Raw genomic sequence first — 20,746 nt, forward strand, 5'->3', positions numbered from 1 at the left:
AGTGTTGCAGGAAGGCACCTGGCATTCCGCATGTGTAACACAGCTCCAGGAAAAAAATCTAATCATAACCATCATCACTTTGGCATATATGGCACTTTTTATTTGCAAGTTATACTCAACAATTATTCCTTGCAACAGCAAGTTAATAACTCAGGAGATGCTGGCACCTAATTCTGTGCTCAGCTAACACCCCTACCTCTATATATACTTAAAAGAAAGATTACAAACTGCATTTATCAACTAGTTACCGTTTCTCTGTCTCAGACTAATGACAATGCAATGAGTTTCTAGTGTAAACCCAACACTGGGAAATAATGTGTATAATCCTCTGTAAATTAACAAAGAGCAAGTTGGAGCTGCCACTGGGAATCCTTAAATTATGCAGCATTTCTCTGAAAGCATTTTCTATTTCTCTCTCTCTATTAATGAAAACTGAAGCTGAAACTACTATAATAAATTACTTTTTAAAAGCGAATTTATCAGATAAGCTCCATTAGATTTGACAGAATTTATTTGTCTTTCTTGTTAGGCATATCATGCAACCAACAGACTGATCTGAAATTATTTAATAAGTAGCAGAGTCCCTAATAATGGATGCAATTAATTAAATCTCCTCTGTGAGTAATCATATTAACATGATGGCTGAAACCTTGATTCAAAAGGTTTGATATGTATCCCTCAGGACATAACCCTCTTGCTTACAAAATTAATCGTGAGTAAATCTTAGTGATTTACTGGCAGCTAGTGAATTTTGTGTCAGACTCTTCTGACCTAAATTTGGGGATTATGATACAAAATGGATGCTTCTAATGGTCAGAGTCACTTCCATGAACAAAGTTGTAAAGTGTTCCCCCTTTTCCACACTTAAGAACAACTAATGGGGAAGCCTAAGAGGTCAGGAAATTGACTGAATAAACAGCAGGACACAGCAGAGAAGTTGGTAAACTTTCCAGGCCCTCCACCAATTTTTAAGTACAGAAAAGACCTATTATCATAAGTGCTCTCAGTTTAACTCTGTGCCAGCATAGAAATGCCTATGATGTATGTTCTAACAGTTTGTCTAGTTCGATTTTAAATGACACAAATGTAACCCTTCTGCCAGGTGGAGCTAGCAGGAACCAGGGCCGGGTTCAATATCAAGGGGTTCCTTTCCATCGATACAACACAGAACCAGCTCGAGCCCCCACCCAGTAACCTGGGAAAATGACACACCACCCTGGGTGCCTCTGAGAGGCAATACTTCCCTACTTGTGAGCACAGAGTCCGAGTGTAGAAAAGAAACTTTTAATAAAAGAAGGGAAGTAACTCAGAGTTAATTTGGGAAAACACCGCAAACAGGGTTCATAAACAAAAACCATGAGTAATACTCACCCCCAAGTAGGTTTGGCAGTGCCCTTTCCCCCTCAGATTCTTAAGTCCAGCAACCCAAAAGTCCCTTTCACATGCCCGACCCTTCTCTGCTCCCCACTCACAGTTGCTGTCCTTGGTCAGTGCAGACCCAGAGTTCAGAGGTGAATCTGCAGAGTTCACCTTGTGAGTGGTAAAGAGGCATCTTACTCGCTCCACTGGCTGCTCACCGGCCACTGTTCACTGCTCTCGCCATGCCCCTCCACCAGCCACTCTGCTGGCCGTTCGTCACGCCTCTCCGCCACCGCCCTGCTGGCCGCTCATCACACCTCTCTGCCACCGCCCGGCTAGTCACTCATTCACCAGCTGACTGTCAGTGACCTTCTGCCTCTCTGCTGTGACCTCTGCACATCAGTCTCTCAATGATTTTCAGCTCTTTTGCAGGTTGGGCAGAAACACTGCCCCATCTCAAGTGATTTCAGCTCTCAGGGATTTTAGCTCATAGCAGGCAGGGCAGAAACACAATCCTACCACAAATGGTTTCAGCTCTGATTGAGCATTTAAAATAACAAAGGAGACTCCTAATGAAGCCTACTTAGCTGTATTCTTTCACCAGTGGGCAAGAACAAGTGAATCCACTCTAGAGAGAACTGGGGGAAGGGTTATGCAGCCTCCTGACCAAGACCCCTGTTCCCACCACTGTTACTTTCACAGGGCTTTGGCAGTTGAGCCCCTGGCTCACCAAGGTCCTCTCCGCTAAGGGTGACTCCCCCCTGTTCCCCATTTGGAACAGGTTAAGCACAGTCCTGCTTCCCTGCATTCTCACAATAAACACAACCTTGATAACAGCATTTCTTCAGTACTAACGTGATTTGTGACCCAACACCAGCCAAGTTGATTACAATGAGCAAAACACTGCTCCATCTGCTGAATATCTAAGCAAATCTAAGCAAAGCAGGAGCAAACAGCAGGAGCAAGCTGTATTTACAAAACCACACCCAGAGTCTCTCCCTCTCCCAGCTAACTGTCAGGGAAGCATTCATTCAGACCCTGCTTACACAAAGGTAAGAGGAGTTTACTTTACCTAGGGAGGATGTTGCCCTAAGGAAAAAAGGGTAGAGACCAGGAGACTGCTAGTTATTCAACATGGCCTTGTTCTAACACCAACGCGACCTGTGACCAGATAGGCATTATTGATGTTACCATACAAGTTTGCTTGCTCTGCTTAGTTCGGTGCTAGGGATCTCACTATTGACCTTCAAGTACAGCAAGATTCAGTACATTTAATACACTGTGAAACACTGTGACATCATCTTTCTTGTACATTTAGTAGATCCGTTGAAATTAAACAGACACCACAGTTATGAATGTCACATAAATGCTAGACATACAGTGTTTAATTCCATATACGTAACTCACCAGAAAGATCAAAATTATTCTGAGTTTGCTTGTTATAAGCAACCTCTCAACATTCATAGTTGTTTTATCTGGATCATTAAGTGGAAAAATGAAGTTGAGTCTTTTTCATCATTCACATAACACCTGAATATGGCCTCGAGTGGTGCATTTAACAACAAAAAGTATGGTATTTATGCTCCATGGCACACTCCCCACGCATCATACCGACATTTGGGACTAAACTACATTATATGAGACTGTGCCCCTTTCAAATCGTAAAATAGATACATAGGGCTAAATTTTCATTCGAAATAATTCCATTGACTTTATTGGTGTAACTGAGCCTGGAAGCTGACCACTAATGAATAGGAATACCAATTACACGGATTATTATTATTATTAGAAAGTATTTCTATAGCACCAAACATTTGTATGGCCCTTCACAAACAGATTGAGACACATTTGCTACCCCCAAACATATATAAGCAAAGGAAGACAAACAAATTGTTTGCAAAGAGAAACGGGGAAATAGTTCAGGGAAGGGAGAGCTTGGAAAGATTTTTCATGAGGAGGAAGATCCTTGGAACAAGTGTGATTTAAGGGATGATGTGAAGGAGGAGAGAGGGGGATAAGACTTGGAGTACAGAGAATAGAAACTTCTTCAAATCATAGGGGGCAACACAGTAGAGGGTACAAAGTCAAAAGCATTAAAAAAAAAAGATGCAGGCCCTTTCTACATTGAGCAAATTCACATTAGTACACTGCTGAAGTTATATCAGTACAAACCCCGGATATATACATTGCTCTAGGGCAAAGTTGGGTTCATACCAGTGCAGTTTAATTCAGTAACATACTGTAGTAAGCTGTACCTGTATAAACCCCACTTTGTGCCAATTCAGCGTATCTGCATCTAGGGGTTGTATCAGTGTAACTACATCAAAGTAGTTCCACTGCTGAGAATTTCCTTAAGGGAGACAGGGTCTACGAAGACCAGGAGTTGAGTTCCACCAGGAACTAAGGCCCCAGGCAAGGACAAACAGGCGTAGAAACAGCAATGGCTATGGGGGCGTGGAACACACACGCACACGCACACAGACACACGCACGTTTAAGGTTATTTTTAATCATTTACATTATATTACACCTTTATAATTTAAGTATTATTTGCTTCCTTTCCCATGGCTGCTATGAATGATGTGCTGCCTGTCTCGAATTGAATTGTCTACTGCAGTGCTTGGAAGACCTAGAAATTTCCTATAACAGAGGAACAAGGCACCTGGGGTGAAATCCTCTTTAGGGGTACGGAACAGGATTAAAATTCCCAATTTTCCCTTGAGAGGAAACCAAACTTTTCTGAATTAGTTCATTCCATTGCTAGCTGGAAATTTCACTTTGGGCTTTGGATACAATATGGGAGCTGTCAGCCAATATTAATCCTACAAAATGTATGTAGGTCATCTACGGCTAGCAACCTGGCAATTGTGCAAATACTGATTCCCTCCTCCTCCGCCCCCTCCATTATAACTGCCTTGGTGGACATAAAAAGAAACCAAAGTATCTTAAACAAAAGACTTCAAAAGCCCAATGCAGTTTTGTTATTCAGTTTTTTACCAGAAGCATCACTAAGGCCATTCTGAACCTGTCAGAAGAACTATGATTTCATATCATTTGGTTATGCTGAGATTGGTTTATTTTTAGAGAGATTTTAAGCTTGTTAACTTTAAATTGGAGGGGAAAGAAATCATTCCTATTTAGCTCTCATTACGAACACCAAAGCTGCCTGTTCTGCTCCTGACGGTACAGAAGCAGGCTGTTTATTATCATCTGAACTAGCAGCATATTTTGCCACTATGGCAACAGAATAATATTGAAAAGATAAAGGAGCATGGCTGTGATTAGATACACCAAGGATTATTTCATTCTAAAATATGAACTCCCTCAAGGATTTATATTTATCCTGTTTACAGTCCACTGGTCACAGAAAGGATAAACAAAAGTGACATAAAACCCATATATGCTGACAAAGTTACTACCAAATGCATTATCAACAGAATTCAGCACAATGCACTGATAATTTGCTGATATTTACTTGCAGCCCGCAAGTATGAATACACGGAAGAGCAAATCTTCTCAGCTTAATAGCATCTAGCTATTTTTGTTTATGACTTTTTCATAACAGTAATGGTCTTTAAAGGGACACTCTCAACATTAAACTGACTTTTTTTTTAAAAATGCCCTTGCCTGTATTACTAACAATCTCCTAGGTTATTGTTATTTAATAATTACATTAGCAGCCAAAGGCCCCAATCAGGACCAGTTCCCTTTTGTGCAAACACATCAGATAACACAATCTCCATCCATCCTGCAGAACTGGAAAGCTAAAAAGATGAATGATGATACATGCAGGTTGGTTAGAGAGAGACAGAGATACAAATATATAAATATTTATATATATTTGCCGTTTTTATAAATTACTATCAGTAGATGAAATAAGTGAAAACTATCCCCATCTGCTCCTCTGCCTTGCCAGCATTCATTAAAATAGAAAGAATTTTTAAAAAATCAAATTTGCTTTTCATCATTTGTAAAGTTCATTTACTTTTCTTCTCTCAATTTGATCAATAGACCGGTCAGTTGCACTTTCAAAATGGTACAATGTTATTGTGTCTAGGTGTCCACAGTATAGTGGGACAGTTACTTTTTTTAAAAAGTTTTCTTTAAAACTTAAAGAACATACCATGGAAATATTTTCATACATAAAAGTGCAATGACCCCACCACCATCATCAGTAACTTCAATAAGTCTTAAGTATATGCTTAAGTATCTTGCTGAATTGGGGCCTTAAACCCTATGTACTCAGGAATTGCCAACCACCTAAATCTCTCTGTGATGTCCGAGATGAACCAGACTAGGACTGCTGGAAATCCCAAAATATATTCATGAGAGGACAGGAAATAGGACCTTTTCTGACAGTTGCCTCCCTGCTTGAAATTCTCATCCCAAGGAGAATCATAGAATCAGAGAATATCAGGGTTGGAAGGGACCTCAGGAGGTCATCTAGTCCAACCCCCTGCTCAAAGCAGGCCCAATCCCCAAATAAATCATCCCAGCCAGGGCTTTGTCAAGCCTGACCTTAAAAAGTCCAAGGAAGGGGATTCCACCATCTCCCTAGCTAACCCATTCCAGTGCTTCACCACCCTCCTAGTGAAAAAGTTTTTCCTAATATCCAACCTAAACCTCCCCCACTGCAACTTGAGACCATTACTCCTTGTTCTGTCATCTGCTACCACTGAGAACAGTCTAGATCCATCCTCTTTGGAACCCAGTCTCAGGTAGTTGAAGGCAGCTATCAAATCCCCCCTCATTCTTCTCTTCTGCAGACTAAATAATCCCATGTCCCTCAGCCTCTCCTCATAAATCATGTGCTCCACCCCCCTAATCATTTTTGTTGCCCTCCACTGGATGCTTTCCAATTTTTCCACATCCTTCTTGTAGTGTGGGGCCCAAAACTGGATACAGTACTCCAGATGAGGCCTCACCAGTGCCGAATAGAGGGGTATGATCACGTCCCTCAATCTGCTGGCAATGCTCCTACAATGCTTCCCTGCACTTTTGAGCCAGTATGCCTCACCTCTCATTTAGAAAGACCATCTCTAGACAAAAACCAAAAGAACGGTGCAGTGCTCTAGCCTGGGGCTCAAGCAATGCACATTCAATTCCTTGCACCACCAAAGATGTCCTTTGTGACCTTGAGTAAGTTATTTAGCTTCTTTGTGTCTCCGTTCATCACCTATAAAATGGGGATTATTATACTTCCCTCCTTCACAAGAGTGTTGTGAGGATAAATTCATTAAACATTTTGAGGCATTCAGATATTATGGTAATAGAGTTCATATAAGTACCTAGATAGACAGGTGCCAGAATGCCATAGATCTAACTACACTGACTTTTAATAGGAGTTAGGCACCCATCTATCATTTATGACATTGAAAGTCCCCCCTTTAGGATGAAATGAGCACGACAGATTTCTTTGACATGCCCTTTCAGCATGACAAAATTTTGATTGCCTCGGCTGATTTTGTTAATCTTTATTGTATGCAAGAAAAATGTCTATACTGCAGATATGGAAGTTGATCAACTATGTAATAGGAGAGTTTTGAATGCATACAATTCCATAAAAAAGAAATTAATTACATTTTAACTACAAAATGAAAAAAATAAATGTTCAATGGAGAGATCAACTAAGTCTCTTGCTAATCATTATAGAGCTGTTATTCTGCCTCGATTCATTTTTGTGTACTAAAGTGAATAGAGCTTGTATAGCCTGTTTTATAATTTGGCATGAGCCTAAACTAAAATAGATCTGACCCACTCCTCTTCCACACGCCCATTACACACACTCACAGATTCCCTGAATCCTGGAGAGATTTGAATCTGAGCTTCACATTACACCTCTAAACTGGGACAAACAGGAAAACCAAATTCTGAGACCTTTGAACTTTGGGGATGTTTGGGTTCTGATCCAAATCTGGTTCTGAGCTTCATGGCATGGATCACTCTCTTTTCATAATCCATCATTTCTGATGCCAGAAATATATTAAAGGAAACAAACTATAAGGTAACATTAGGTTTATGCAAGACAGAAGCAAAGAGGGTCTAAAAGAGTGATGCCCATTGTAATCAAGTGCAGTTGCAAGCTAAGTACAGGACTAGATTAAAGCACAGACAATTTAGGCACGTCCCTACGGCCCAGTTTGGGCAGTGAAGCCCAACCTAAGTAGCGCTGTGACTACTGTTCCCTCTAAGCTGTGTGCGTGTGCATGTGCACACAGATCCTAAACCCCGCGCACACGGCAAAACACCGCACAGACAAAAATTTGCACAGAAGCACAACAATTTGCACAGAAGTTTTTTGCGCACGCGGCCTGTCAAAAATTTGCACAGAAGAAATTTTTTGCGCACACGGCCTGTCAAAAATTAGAGGAAACATTGGCTGTGACCCCACGCACCTAAGTGGCAACCCACATGCCACTCACTCAAATTTCACTGCCACCCCCCTTCTGATGGGCAGGGGGTGGCCAAAGCTGCTTCTCCTTGCCATGAGATGGGGACAGCTGCTGCACCAGGACTCCCCCTCACGGCCTGCCCCAAGTTGCTCTGCTTCCTGAAGCCTGTGTCCCTCTGCTCTGCCTGCAGGACTCACTCAGCAGCAGCCTCAAGACTTACAAGTTGTGGTGAGTGCCCACACAGAGGAGCTGGCCAGGAGAGGAGCCGCAGGGAGCCCTGAGTGGGTGGACAAAAGGGGATTTTGCCTAAGGCCCAGTGGATAGGTATAAAGATAACATTGGAAGGTACAAGTAAGGTGCTTTATGCTTTTATGAGGACTTTGGAACTGATTTATCCTGCAACATGCTCGTCATAACATTCTGATTACCGATTGGAGCATTTCTGTTCATTTAAATAGCATAAATGAATAAACGTGCTGAGAACAAGTTGAGCTGAGGAAAATGTTGAATTATTCATGTGACTAACTACGCTTACTCATGCCTACTATAAACGGAATCCTAACCTGAAGGTTTACAGTTTATTTTATGTTTTTACATCACAGCAGAAGCATATCATGCTGTAAAACTGCCTCTTGCTAACTATATTTTGGGAAACAGCTTGTCACAGAGCAGCTCGGTCACTCTACCCAATGTACACACTGCCTGACCAGTTCATGTGGGCTCACAGTCACAAACACACACCAGATTGGTACCCTTTCACCATGTCATAAATATAAAGGGAAGGGTAAACACCTTTAAAATCCCTCCTGGCCAGAGGAAAAACCCTTTCATCTGTAAAGGGTTAAGAAGCTAGGATAACCTCGCTGGCACCTGACCAAAATGACCAATGAGGAGACAAGATACTTTCAAAAGCTGGGAGGAGGGAGAAAAACAAAAGGTCTGTGTCTGTCTGTGTGATGCTTTTGCCGGGGACAGAACAGGAATGGAGTCTTAGAATTCAGTAAGTAATCTAGCTAGATATGCGTTAGATTATGATTTCTTTAAATGGCTGAGAAATTAAGCTGTGCTGAATAGAATGGATATTCCTGCCTCTGTGTCTTTTTGTAACTTAAGGTTTTGCCTAGAGGGATTCTCTATGTTTTGAATCTAATTACCCTGTAAGGTAGTTACCATCCTGATTTTACAGAGGTGATTCTTTTTTACTTTTTACTTCATTAAAATCCTTCTTTTCAGAAACGGAATGCTTTTTCATTGCTCTTAAGATCCAAGAGTTTGGGTCTGTGGTCACCTATGCAAATTGGTGAGGATTTTTACCAAACCTTCCCCAGGAAGTGGGGTGCAAGGGTTGGGAGGATTTTGGGGGGAAAGACATTTCCAAACAACGCTTTCCTAATAAATAAACCCAGATAAACGTTTGGTGGTGGCAGTGGAAGTCCAAGGGCAAAGGGTAAAATAGTATGTACCTTGGAGAAGTTTTAACCTAAGCTGGTAAAAGTAAGCTTAGGAGGTTTTCATGCAGGTCCCCACATCTGTACACTAGAGTTCAGACTGGGGAAGGAACCTTGACACACCACATGTGAAAATCTCTTTCCTTACAAAGTATAACAATGTACTGCAGGCCTACAGCACGAGGAGGCTTCCACCCAGCCTTCACTCCTCAGCCAGGGCTGACCCTCCTGTTCCTCCCACTTATATCCTCCCAATCATAGGTGTCGACTCCTTGGGTGCTCTGGGGCTGAAGCACCCACGGGGAAAAATTAGTGGGTGCTCTGCACCCACCGGCAGCCAATCTCCCTGCCCTGCCCCTTCACCTCACCTCCGCCTCCGCCTCCTCCAGCACGCCGTGTCTCCGCTCCTCCCTCCCCCCAGCGCTTGCCGGTGCCAAACAGCTGTAGGAAGCTCTGGGAGGGAGGGGGGAGGAGTGGGAATGTGGCACACTCAGGGGAGGAGGCAGGGAAGAGGCGGGGCCAGGGCAGGGATTTGGGGAAGGGGTTGGAATGGGGCAGGAGTCAGGGTGGGGCCAAGGGCAGAGGGGGTTTGAGCACCCACCAGCGCCAGAAGAAGTCGGCGCCTATGCTCCCAATTACGGAGCCATTTGCTCCATTAGCCAAGCAATCACTACCCAAGTGTCAGTAATCCCCAAGAGAAATTGAGTAATGGGCTTCAATTAAGCCTGCGCTCTTCCCAGAACTGCAGCAACCTCTGTGCCCAAGACACTACTAATAATGCCCTGTCACACAGGCCGCTCTCATAAATTATGGAACAGGCATATTTTTGCAAATGAATAGTAACAGTGCTCAGCCTGCTTAATTTGGCGGTATGATGAAAGATGGATTTAAACTAAATGTGAATGGATGGCTATGGTTTCATTCATCCTGACACGTTTAATGAAGAAAAATACTATTTAAATCAAAATAAGTTTGCAAAAGGCCCAGCTTATGCAACAGAGATAAACGAGGCTGGTTTTGCAATTCTGATTTCTTTTTCAGGAATGAATCATTTATGCAACTCTAGCAAGGTCTACACTACAGACTTATATCCATACAACTATGTCATTGAGGGGTGTGAAAAATCCACACCCCTGAGTGACGTAGTTATACCGACCTAACCCCGAGTGTAGACAGCCCTATGTCGACAGAAGAGTGTCTCCCATCAACACAGCTACCTCCTCCGATGGAGATGGATTAACTATGCTGACAGAGAAGCTCCCCGGTTGGCATAGGAGCGTCTTCACTTAAGTGCTCCATAAGTGCAGCTGCACCAGTGCAGTGTTTTAAGTTTAGACCTGCTCTCTGTTCCTAATGGGGTTCCCCAACATGCTCTCCTGACCCTAAATGGGAAAGGGAGGAGAAGAATCTCCAGTAGATGGTGCCTACATTTTGCATTCATTGGTCCCAGTCAGTCAGGAATGTGTCTACGTGGCCGCCAAACCACAGAAGTTGCATTGACTTCCTGGACTGTGCAGCTGCAGCGTTTATTCCTGGTTGCAAAAGAGAAGTCTTCTCTGTTATGCAAAATCAGGTGTTCAACATCACACCCTGTCCAGGAGTGGAATCCCTGACTTTGCCCAAACTTAAGTACATCCGGGGAACCCAGGGGCTGAAAATTTAAGAAATATATAGCTGTGGTCTTGGAGGAAGAGTTTCACCCACAATGCAATGGCAGATGGGAGAAAATATCTACTCTATAAGATTAGGCAAGTTGCTTCATCTCTTTGTGTCTGCCTCTCCTCCCACCCTGTACTTGGATTGTAAAATCTTTGGGGGGCAGGGACTCTCTTATTATGGGACCCAAGCATAATGTCAGCTTTGCCCCACTTCCTTGAATCCTGTGCTGAATTCAGTTTGGCCAGACTGTGAGTTTACAGTTCTAGTGGATCAAATTTCCAGGCCTCATAGTTTCCTCATGACCTAGCAGAAGGCACATGCTGTGACCATATAGTTAGAGAACTTCCAGCACTCCTGAAGGAGAGCATATCAACACCTTCACTCAAGCACAACACTGGCAGCAGCTGCTTGATCAACTTCCACTTCCTCACCCCGCTCAATATTTCCCGGAAATTGCAGGTCTGAGAAATCCTGTCATTGACATTAGTCTTTGTAGAAAACTAACACAAATTGCTTCTGTACCACGCCAACCACAGGCTCGACAATCAAGGTTGCTACCCTGAATTATTTTGAGGTCTTAAGACCTGTCCATTTGATTGAGGAAGTTGCCAATGAACAAGCAACTGATTGGTTAAATGGATATTTAAATTGTAAGGAACTGTAATAGACTAGAGACGAAGATTGCTATTGTAAGATAAAAGGTATCTGGCTTTTTTAAACCTGCCAAGATTTAATTACAAATATATGTATGAACCTGCTGGAGACACTAATACACTATCTAAATAAACAGAAGAAGGTTACGATACCTTAATACCTAGGGCCAGCGGTTAACTTCTCATGCTCTCTCCCCTGTCTTTGCCCTATAGGGCACCTCCGCTAAATTTCCTCTTTTCTGGGACAATTAATGCATGTTGTCCTTCTCTACATCACCTCACCTTTATGCCAAGCTGTATCAAAAGCCAACATGCAGAATTATGATCTAAAGCATCTCAATATTCCAATACTAATGTATACAACAATAAAAAAGAAACATACGTCACTCAATTAGAGCTTCCTGTAACAAGTACCACAGCTCTTCCCACAAAGGAGAATTCTGGGTCATAAAAATGCATTAATTAGGATAGCAATATACCAAGCAATATACCAAGAGGACCATGCCTAGAACTGTCAAGAAAATAATATCCCTGGATAATATGCCAGAATATTTTTGAACAAACTGGACCTAGGAGGATGCCACCATTATGAATAAATAACCTATTTCATTTTTCAGTACATTGCATGGATGGTGCATGTTCGGATACCCTGAGACCTTTCCACTCAGCTTATCCAGAATGCCTCATCCAGTTCTGGGAGAACAGTTCATCTAGTTCTCTGGGATCCAAAACATTCAGTTTGACTCCAAGTCACCAGATTACTTTATCAGGCATGTAACAGCTCTTTGCCCACACTGGCCAGGGCCAGATGCAGGGGTTTTAGGTACTGGGTAATACCACAATTCCAAATCATATCAACATACCACCAAGGATTTCCCTATAACCCCCGTGAATTTCCCCATCACCCTCCTCACCCTCCCCCCCGTTAGCAGTGTTTTCAATTGAGTCAGTTGGAAATTTGAATTGAAAATTGAAACATTAATACACACTTTAAAAGCATATACAGTATATGAGAAAATACTTGTACGTGAGAAAGCATGGGTTTGAAACGTATGAACAAAGACTGGCTTCCTCATACAGCTGTTGTTTATGAGAATGTCAGCGCATTTGTTTCAGCTATATTGGCCTACCTAATAATTTCAAATTATTTGTTTCAGAGTAGCAGCCGTGTTAGTCTGTATTTGCAAAAAGAAAAGGAGTACTAGTGGCATCTTAGAGACTAACCAATTTATTTGAGCATAAGCTTTCGTGAGCTACAGCTCACTTCATCGGATGCATTCCGAGACTAACCAATTTATTTGAGCATAAGCTTTCATGAGCTACAGCTCACTTCATCGGATGCATTATGCATTATGATTTGTAAGCAAGGTCTGAATGAGCTCTTCCCTGACATCTAGAGATGAGCCAGGGGTGGATGAAAAGGCTTCAGGACCAGACTGTATTTACATGAACTCACCTACTCTGCCTAGGTGTCCAGCAGACAGAGCTGTGCTGCCAAGTTATCAATTTTGGCTCGTGCTGGGTCACAAATCACGTTAGTATTAAATGTGGGGGGTCATGAAATGTTGTTATCCTTATTGTATGAGTAAAGGGCAGCAGAACTGTACTTAGCCTGCCTGTATGAGGTCTCCCTCAGTGCTTAATTTGTGCTAGGGCTTGCCAGGGCTTGCCAGGGCTGAGCCCCGGCACCTCTAGGCTTGGCAGTTCATAGCCCTGGGACCTCTGGGCTTGCCACATCAGTTATGAAAGTAACACACTTGCTTGATCCCTGGCACCTCTTTAGTTAGAAATTAAGCACTGGTCACCCTCAACTGAACTGCACTCGCTAAGCAGGAGGTTTGGATGCCATATCCTAGTGAAGAGAGAGAGGGTGGGTGACAAGTGTTTTGCTTGGTGGTGTGGGCTCTGCCTAAGAGTCACAGGCACTATTTAATCTGCCCCTCTCTCCTGTTTAGAGATAGAGCTGATTAGGCTCCATAGAGAGTCTTTTGGACAGTGTTTCTGTGGAAGAGACTGCCCAGCCTGCACTAGCAGCAAGGTTCCCCCACTGAGAGCTGAAATCACTGAGAGCTGAAATCACTGAGAGCTGGGTGGAACTTCGAGAGACCGACTCGCGGAGGTCACAGTGGCAGATGGCAGAAGAAGCTGATGGTGCAGGGCCATTGGAGACAGAGTGGTGGAGTGAACAGTGGCACGATGAACAATAGCGGCCAGAGCATTTGTTTGTTGGACTATGTTTTAGTGACTTTGCTCCAGAATGCTAGATTTCTCACTGGGAAACATATAAATATACTTTTCCTAGTAGGCCAAGATTTTAAAAATGCATTTATTTGCCAAGGTCGTTATCTCACATCATCGCTATCTCGAGAGGTCATTATCTTGGGGAGTTTCTGTACTAAACTTTTTTATTATTATAATTAATTTTTATGTAAAACCGGCCCTATTGGGTCAGACCAATGGTCAATCTACCCCAGCATCCTGTCTTCTGATAGTGGCCAATCCCAGGTGCTTCACAGGGAATGAACAGAAGAGGGAATCATCGAGTGATCCATCCCCTTTCATCCACTTCCGGCTTTTGGCAAACAGAGGCTAGGGACACTCAGAACATGGTGTTGCATCCCTGCCCATCCTGGCTAATAGTCATTGATGGACCGAACCTCCGTGAACTTATCTAGTTCTTTTTTGACTCCTGTTATAATTTTGGCCTTCAGAACATCCCTGGAAAAAAGTTCCATAGGTGACCATGCATTGTGTGAAGAAGTACTTCCTTTTGTTTGTTTTAAACTTGCTGCCTATTAATTTAATTGGGTGACCCCTGGTTCTTGTGTTAAGTGAAGGGGTAAATAACACTTCCTTATTAATTTTCTCCACACCAGTCAAGATTTTATAGGTCTCTATCATATCCCCTCTTAATCATCTCTTTTCCAAGCTGAAAAGTCCCAGTCTTTTTAATCTCTCCTCATAGGGAAGCTGTTCCATACCCCTAATCATTTTTGTTGCCCTTCTCTGTACCTTTTCCAATTCCAATATACCTTTTTTGAGATGGGGTGACCAGAACTGCATGCAGTATTCAAGATGTGAGCATACCATGTATTTATATAATAAAAGTGGAGGAGCTTGGTTTGCCAGACTAATCAGCCAAGCCAATACTGACAAGGCTGCAAACACCATGCCTCTGGACTGCATCGACATGCAGAAAGCCTTATAAACCAGTCATTGTCAAAGCCAATTTTAGAATTAGGCTATTAAGAATGTTGGAGAACAACTCAGTTTATGTGAATCAACATGGCTGTTGCATCATACTTTCTATTTAAGCAAGAGATAACACACACTACAAACTGGAGGCCAATGTTAACTGCACTGTCACTTGTTAATTCTGAAGTTGGAAACTGGTTCTGAACAAGACTGGCAAATGCTCACTATCTTTCTGCAAAAAACTCCGCTGACGGTCTAGAAGCATGCAGTGCAACAGTGAAAGTCTCAGCAGTTGAAATAACTCTCTCACCATATTCAAAAAATGTGCATACATGGCTGATGAATGCACCAGTGCAAATAGGCATCAAATATTAAGTCATTGCATATCTTATCTTGATGTCCATGGTAGGCCAGTAGATGCATTCTAGCTGTTCAGGTTATAGAAGACATCAGCAGCATACGTGACATCTTAGAAGAGTTAAATGCTTGTAAACTGAACCCCAAACAGATGGCTGCTTCTGCATTTGATGGAGCTACAAACTTCTCTGGAAGACATAGTGGAGTACAAGCTTTGCTCAGAGAAAAGTGTAACCCTAATCTCTCCTATACACATTGCAGAGGCCATCTACTCCAGCTAGCGCTAGTATGAGCTGCAGAATCTTCAAAAGACATTAAAAAGCCATAAATTTAATGGCTTCATTATACTCTTTTTTCAGCAAGAGTCCAGAAGGACTGAATGTCTTGGAAACAAATAGAGGATACACTGGGACTGAAGTTCAAATTAGTCCAATCTGGGAAAACCCGCTGGCTTTCTCATGAGCAATCCTTAGCTGTTGTCTTAAAATTACTGCAACCATTATTACTGGCTTTGGAAAGTATCTACCAAGATAGGACAGATCTAAGTAGTGAGGCTGGTGGACTACTTTTGTTACTAAGTTCAGAGAAGACTATCACCATTCTCTCTCTTGTAAGTCTACTGTTGAAACCACTTGGGTTTAAACAATACCATCCAGGCATCTGTTACGACAGTAGTAGATCTTTGTCCAGCAATAGAAGCTACCCTTGGATCAATCAGAGAGATATCCACTGAAAACGTACTGGAAGAAACAAAGACTTCAGTCCAGAAGTTGGCTAATGAAGGCACTTATATTGACTCCTTAAGTGAAGAAGAGTTTGTTAAACCAGCTGAAAAAGTACACAGACTTGATTCTTACAAATCTACAATAGCGATTTCTGGATTCTACTCAACCTCTACGGAGCTTTTACAGATGCCTGTTTTACAAAACACCTACAGTTGAGTGGAGTGAGGCACTACCAGCAATGGGTCTGCTATGTGATCAGGACAGAATAGAGAATTTTGAATGCAGAGTGGAATATCATACGACGAACGAATGAAGATTTAACTTCAACTTTTTCTTCTTTATCATCACTAGTGGTTCGACCCAATCTTTCTGCTATTTTTCCTGGGATGAAAGAAGTAGGAATTCATCTCTTGCTACTCCCAGTCACAACAGCTACAGCTGAGTGTTCTTTTTCCTCATTAAATAGAATTTTGTGTTCTGAAAGAAGTCGCCTTCTGCCATTTTTGTCAATTGAATTATTTAAGATGAAATTGAAAGGCCAGTACCTGGAAGAACAGTGCCAAGACTAATCAGAGTAGTCAACCAGAACAGAGGCATTTAGCATCATAACTTACAGTTAGTCATGTTTACTCTTGTAATTACATGGGTATTCAAAGGAATAATAGTCTAAAGCTCAGCATTGTGATTGGCTAAAAGATTCAATTTCTGATTATTTTCTTCTGCAGATATTGCAGTAGATAGAAAAGTGCCAAGATGGATTAATAGATTTATTATTTATGGTAAGAAAAAGAAAAACACAGTTGCATCCACGTCCACAAATATATTGACTCAATGGTGGGTTTGCAGTAAAGATGTGCTAACTATACTCTGTAAAGAATAGACAATTTCAGAAAATCAGAGGGACAGCTTCCTTCCTTAGATTATAACTGTATAGTATGGTATCCCCTGGCTAGGATGCCCCCAGCCCCGCCCCTCCCACTCCCCTATAATAGCTAGATTTCACAAGGGAGATATGATTTCATGGTCCATGATGCATTTTTCATGGCCATGAATTCAGTAGGGCCCTAATTGTAAGGGAGGCTGCTAGTATAGCAATGCCTACGTCCCTCTGTGGATCTGGGCTCTTGCCTTGTTATATGCCTGTAAAGTGCCATGGTAATAATAAATCAATCAATTATAATTACAATTATAATTAAATGTTTCCCCCCAAAAAGGAAAACATTATTGTACTTCTGTGGAAACTGGCTTAGCCAAACCCATATAGGGATGTGGCAATTCCGCAGAATTTGAAATCTTTACGTCAAGCCTGGATGGTTTTTCAAGACATCCTTCAGCTAAAACAGAAATTATGGCCTTAATGCAGAAATTACTGTGTCTTTGTTATGCAGGAGGTCAGACTAGAACCATAATAATCTCTTCTGGCCTTAAACCTATGAATCTATGAAACACTTTAAGAGTTATAACAGCAGCCCATTATAGTTTGAATATTGGCCACTTTAGGCCCCAATATCACAAGGATATTACTAACACAGATCCTGGCCCCCAGGTGGAACACCAGTGAAGTCAAAGGACTGTGCACAGGCACAAGAGTCTGTCTATATAGATCAGTTTGCAGGGCTGGGGCTCAGACTAGCTTCACAGGAGCCATTCCAGCCTAAGGATATAATATGCATTTTATAAACTTCCAGGAAACTTAAAAAAAGAAGAAGAAGACGTAAGTTTTAGTTTATAATCAAACAACTTCCTGGGAGTGGTACAGAGTTAAAAGCTAAGAAATGTAAAGTTAAAAACTTATATAACTAAGACATTCTGGTCCAGGTTCTCTGGTCTGCTAAATTCACTTTGCACTACAAAAATTAATTTAAACTAGCTGGAGATTGCACCTAGAGAATTCTCCCTGTGGAGAGGCAATCTCTACCCAGATAGAACTGGTGAAGGCAGCAAAGCCACCTCCTCCTAAACCAGCTGCCCCCCAGACCCTGGTGTAAGCAGAAGGACAGGCCAGGTTGGGGATGGGTAGGCATGCCTGTGGTGAAGGAGGGACACAGTGAAGCCAAACTGCACTATGCCTGCTTTGCCCACTGGTATAAGGTGATTTATGGAGCTTACACTGGCAGCAGAAGTTAGAATAGACTTTGCTGCTCCAGTTTTTGAAGGGCCAGAACAGCTGGGGATTAGGGAGAAGCAGCCAGTTCCCTGCAGCCACCACTGTCCACTCTGACCAGCACAGAGAGAACTGGTGCCTCTGTATACTAACTCATCTATATAGACATCTAAGAAACAAGGTACTCAGCCACAGACAGAGAGTGTCTGGCTACAAGGTGGGCGGAGGGAGCCACACATTACTACCTGTTTGGAATAGAATGCCAGATGGATACAGGTAATTGTACCTTGTAGTGGATGTATAGCATGAATGGGCACAAATTCTGAGCAACTAGGTGATAGCTGTCACTGTGGCGTTTTAAGGTTAAAAGGATATTGTCACCTTGAGTCACCATTTTTGTCTGAAATGTTACCTACCGTTGTCCCAACTAATGCCTATGGTTACTTGAACTGAAAGAGATGAGGGAAAGAGATATGTCTCCATTTTTCAGTTTGTTTACATTGTGCCAGTGTAACCCACAGGGGAGTGTGTGTTACAGATACCCTGCTGTGTTCGATCCACAGAGCATACAAGTCTGTTACAGCTATTCCTAGAGAAGGGTGCTTTTTTAGCTCAAGCTGTAGTAGCTCATGCTTTTAATTCTGGAGGTCCCTAGTTCAAACCCTGGTGGGTTGGCCAAGATGGCTGTCACAACCAGGATGAGGGTGGTCTGTCCTAGTAGCCAGAGAAGAAGTTGGGAGTCAGGTCGAGACAGGTACCTGAAGGTCAGAGTCCAAGATGGGCCAGAGGGCAGACTGAGGTTCAAGCATCAGGAGGCAGGCAGGGTCAGGTTACCAGGAGATCGGGGTTAGGCACCAGATTACAGACCGCAATCAAATAGCAAAGCTGAGGACAAACCAGAGTCTAGAATCTATCACAAGCAGGGTCTGGAGCAGAGGCTTATAGGCAGTCTGTGTTGATGCTCAGATAGCTCCCCTTCATGACTTCCTGGTTTAAGTATTGGTATCAGCCAATCAGGGGCCTGTGAGGGACTGCCACTCAGGTCCTGCTGGGTGATACTTCCTGCCGAGCCCAGCCTCACACGACCCTCCCATGAAAGCTCAACCTAAGCTTCCTGTGGCAATGCAAAGGGGTCAGCATCCCAGCACCTCCCAGGGTCCAGGCCTGTCAGTTCTAACAATGGCAGTGGGCACACCAGCATTGTGTGTATAAGTGTAACACCGACAGATCCCACTAGTCAGCAGCATCGGACCGGCGACCTCTGGAACTTAGTGCATGAGCCTTTACTGCATGAGCTAAAAGTCACATGGCCCTTAACTAAGGGATAGAGCAGATTTATTAATCTCTCTCTAAATTGTCTTAGTGCCACTAGATAGGACAGAGCACCACACCCAGGAGGTGTGTGGGTTACATAGGCAGTGTCAGAAAGGGCCTCGTTCTACAAGAACTACATGGGAGATAACTCCCTCCTGAGTAGTTGTACGCACACAAGTTACTTTAATCATGTGTGTTAATAGGACCGGACCTTCAGAGCTTCTATACACAAGAGTTGTACTGCTTTAACCACAGCTATACCAATACAACTCCAATAGTGTGGACAGTTATATTGGTATAAAGATGCTTTATACCAGCATAGCTATTCCCACAGGGAAGGGGAATAGCTTTACCAAAATAAGGCACCTTTATACCAATATAACTGCATTCACACTAGGCGTTGTACTGGTGTAACCATTTCAATAGAAATTCACCATAACTGAAATAGTGATATTGGTACAAAACCAGTGTGTACACCAGGCCGTAGTCAGTTCTTTTGTTAGTGTGGGGCTTTAACAGTTGTAGCGGAGAGGAAATCATTTTTTTTAATTAGGAAAAGTGGATTATAAAATCACAAAAGATGGCAGAAGGACTCAGGAGAACCACCTTTTTCAGATGCCTAGATTTCAAGGTGACTCTGTCCCTTTAAAAAATCACCAGGAAGGCAGAATATGCCAGTATCTTGACCGGGTTGCCTCAAGTGTCCTTGTCCAGAGGATGGATAATGTAATAGAGTAAATTGCTGCTGAGATTTTTCTTCATCTTCAACAGTTCTTTCACTTAATAAATTAATCTAGAAGACAGAATCCTATTTAAAGCAAAGAATTTCCCTAATATGAAGCCCCACTCTCCTGCCTGCTACATTACAGCAATAGAGACCTAAGCACTCTTACCTTATGGAAATAATCCCTCTGTGCTCTTGGCCTGCTCTAGGGTCAGGCCCCAGTATTGCCTGCTAACTGCTGGGAAATGACCTTGTGAATCAAGTCAGTGGAACTAGAAGTGCTGCTGATTTATAGCTTCAGTCAACACCACATGGTGGCAAAAATGCAATACTGCAGCTTCCCACTGACAAATCAGAAACCGTCTACAACTATTAGCTTGTTAGTTTTGCTTCTTTATTTTTTTATCTATTCTTTCTTCTCATCTCCTTGTGGAAGCTGATTTCACAGAACTTTAAAACAATATGCACTATATTTATATCAAACAAAATCCTCACCTGTCCCTGGCCTTCCTACGCACACTAAAGACTCTTCGACTCACAATTCCAATACTACATTTGAGGCCATGAATCTGCACAGAGATCTATCAGCACAGAACCTTATGCCTGCACACAGTCCTATGGAAGCTAATGGCATTGACTGAGATCTAAAATTAACTCAGGCCTGGTCTACATCTAAAAATTAGATCGACCTAGCTAAGTGAAAAATTGTGTACTCCGTGCAATGTAGTTAGATTGACCTAATGCCCACTGTAGATGCAACTAGATTGACAGATGAATTCTTCCATTGATTTAGCTATCATCTCTTGGAGAAATGGAT

The 20,746-nt window shown here is 42.5% G+C and overlaps 1 long non-coding RNA gene across 1 annotated transcript in view; it reads right to left on the minus strand.

The window, feature by feature from the left end:
- LOC122465749 overlaps positions 1-20,194 on the minus strand; it is a 53,744-nt gene extending 33,550 nt beyond the window's left edge. Inside the window, exon 1 of the long non-coding RNA XR_006290780.1 lies at positions 20,099-20,194. This is a non-coding gene — a long non-coding RNA (uncharacterized LOC122465749). The remainder of the gene's footprint in view (positions 1-20,098) is intronic.
- Between the last annotated feature and the right edge of the window lie 552 nt (positions 20,195-20,746).

Source organism: Chelonia mydas, chromosome 4 (genome assembly GCF_015237465.2).
Source record: "Chelonia mydas isolate rCheMyd1 chromosome 4, rCheMyd1.pri.v2, whole genome shotgun sequence".
NCBI classification, from domain to species: domain Eukaryota; kingdom Metazoa; phylum Chordata; order Testudines; family Cheloniidae; genus Chelonia; species Chelonia mydas.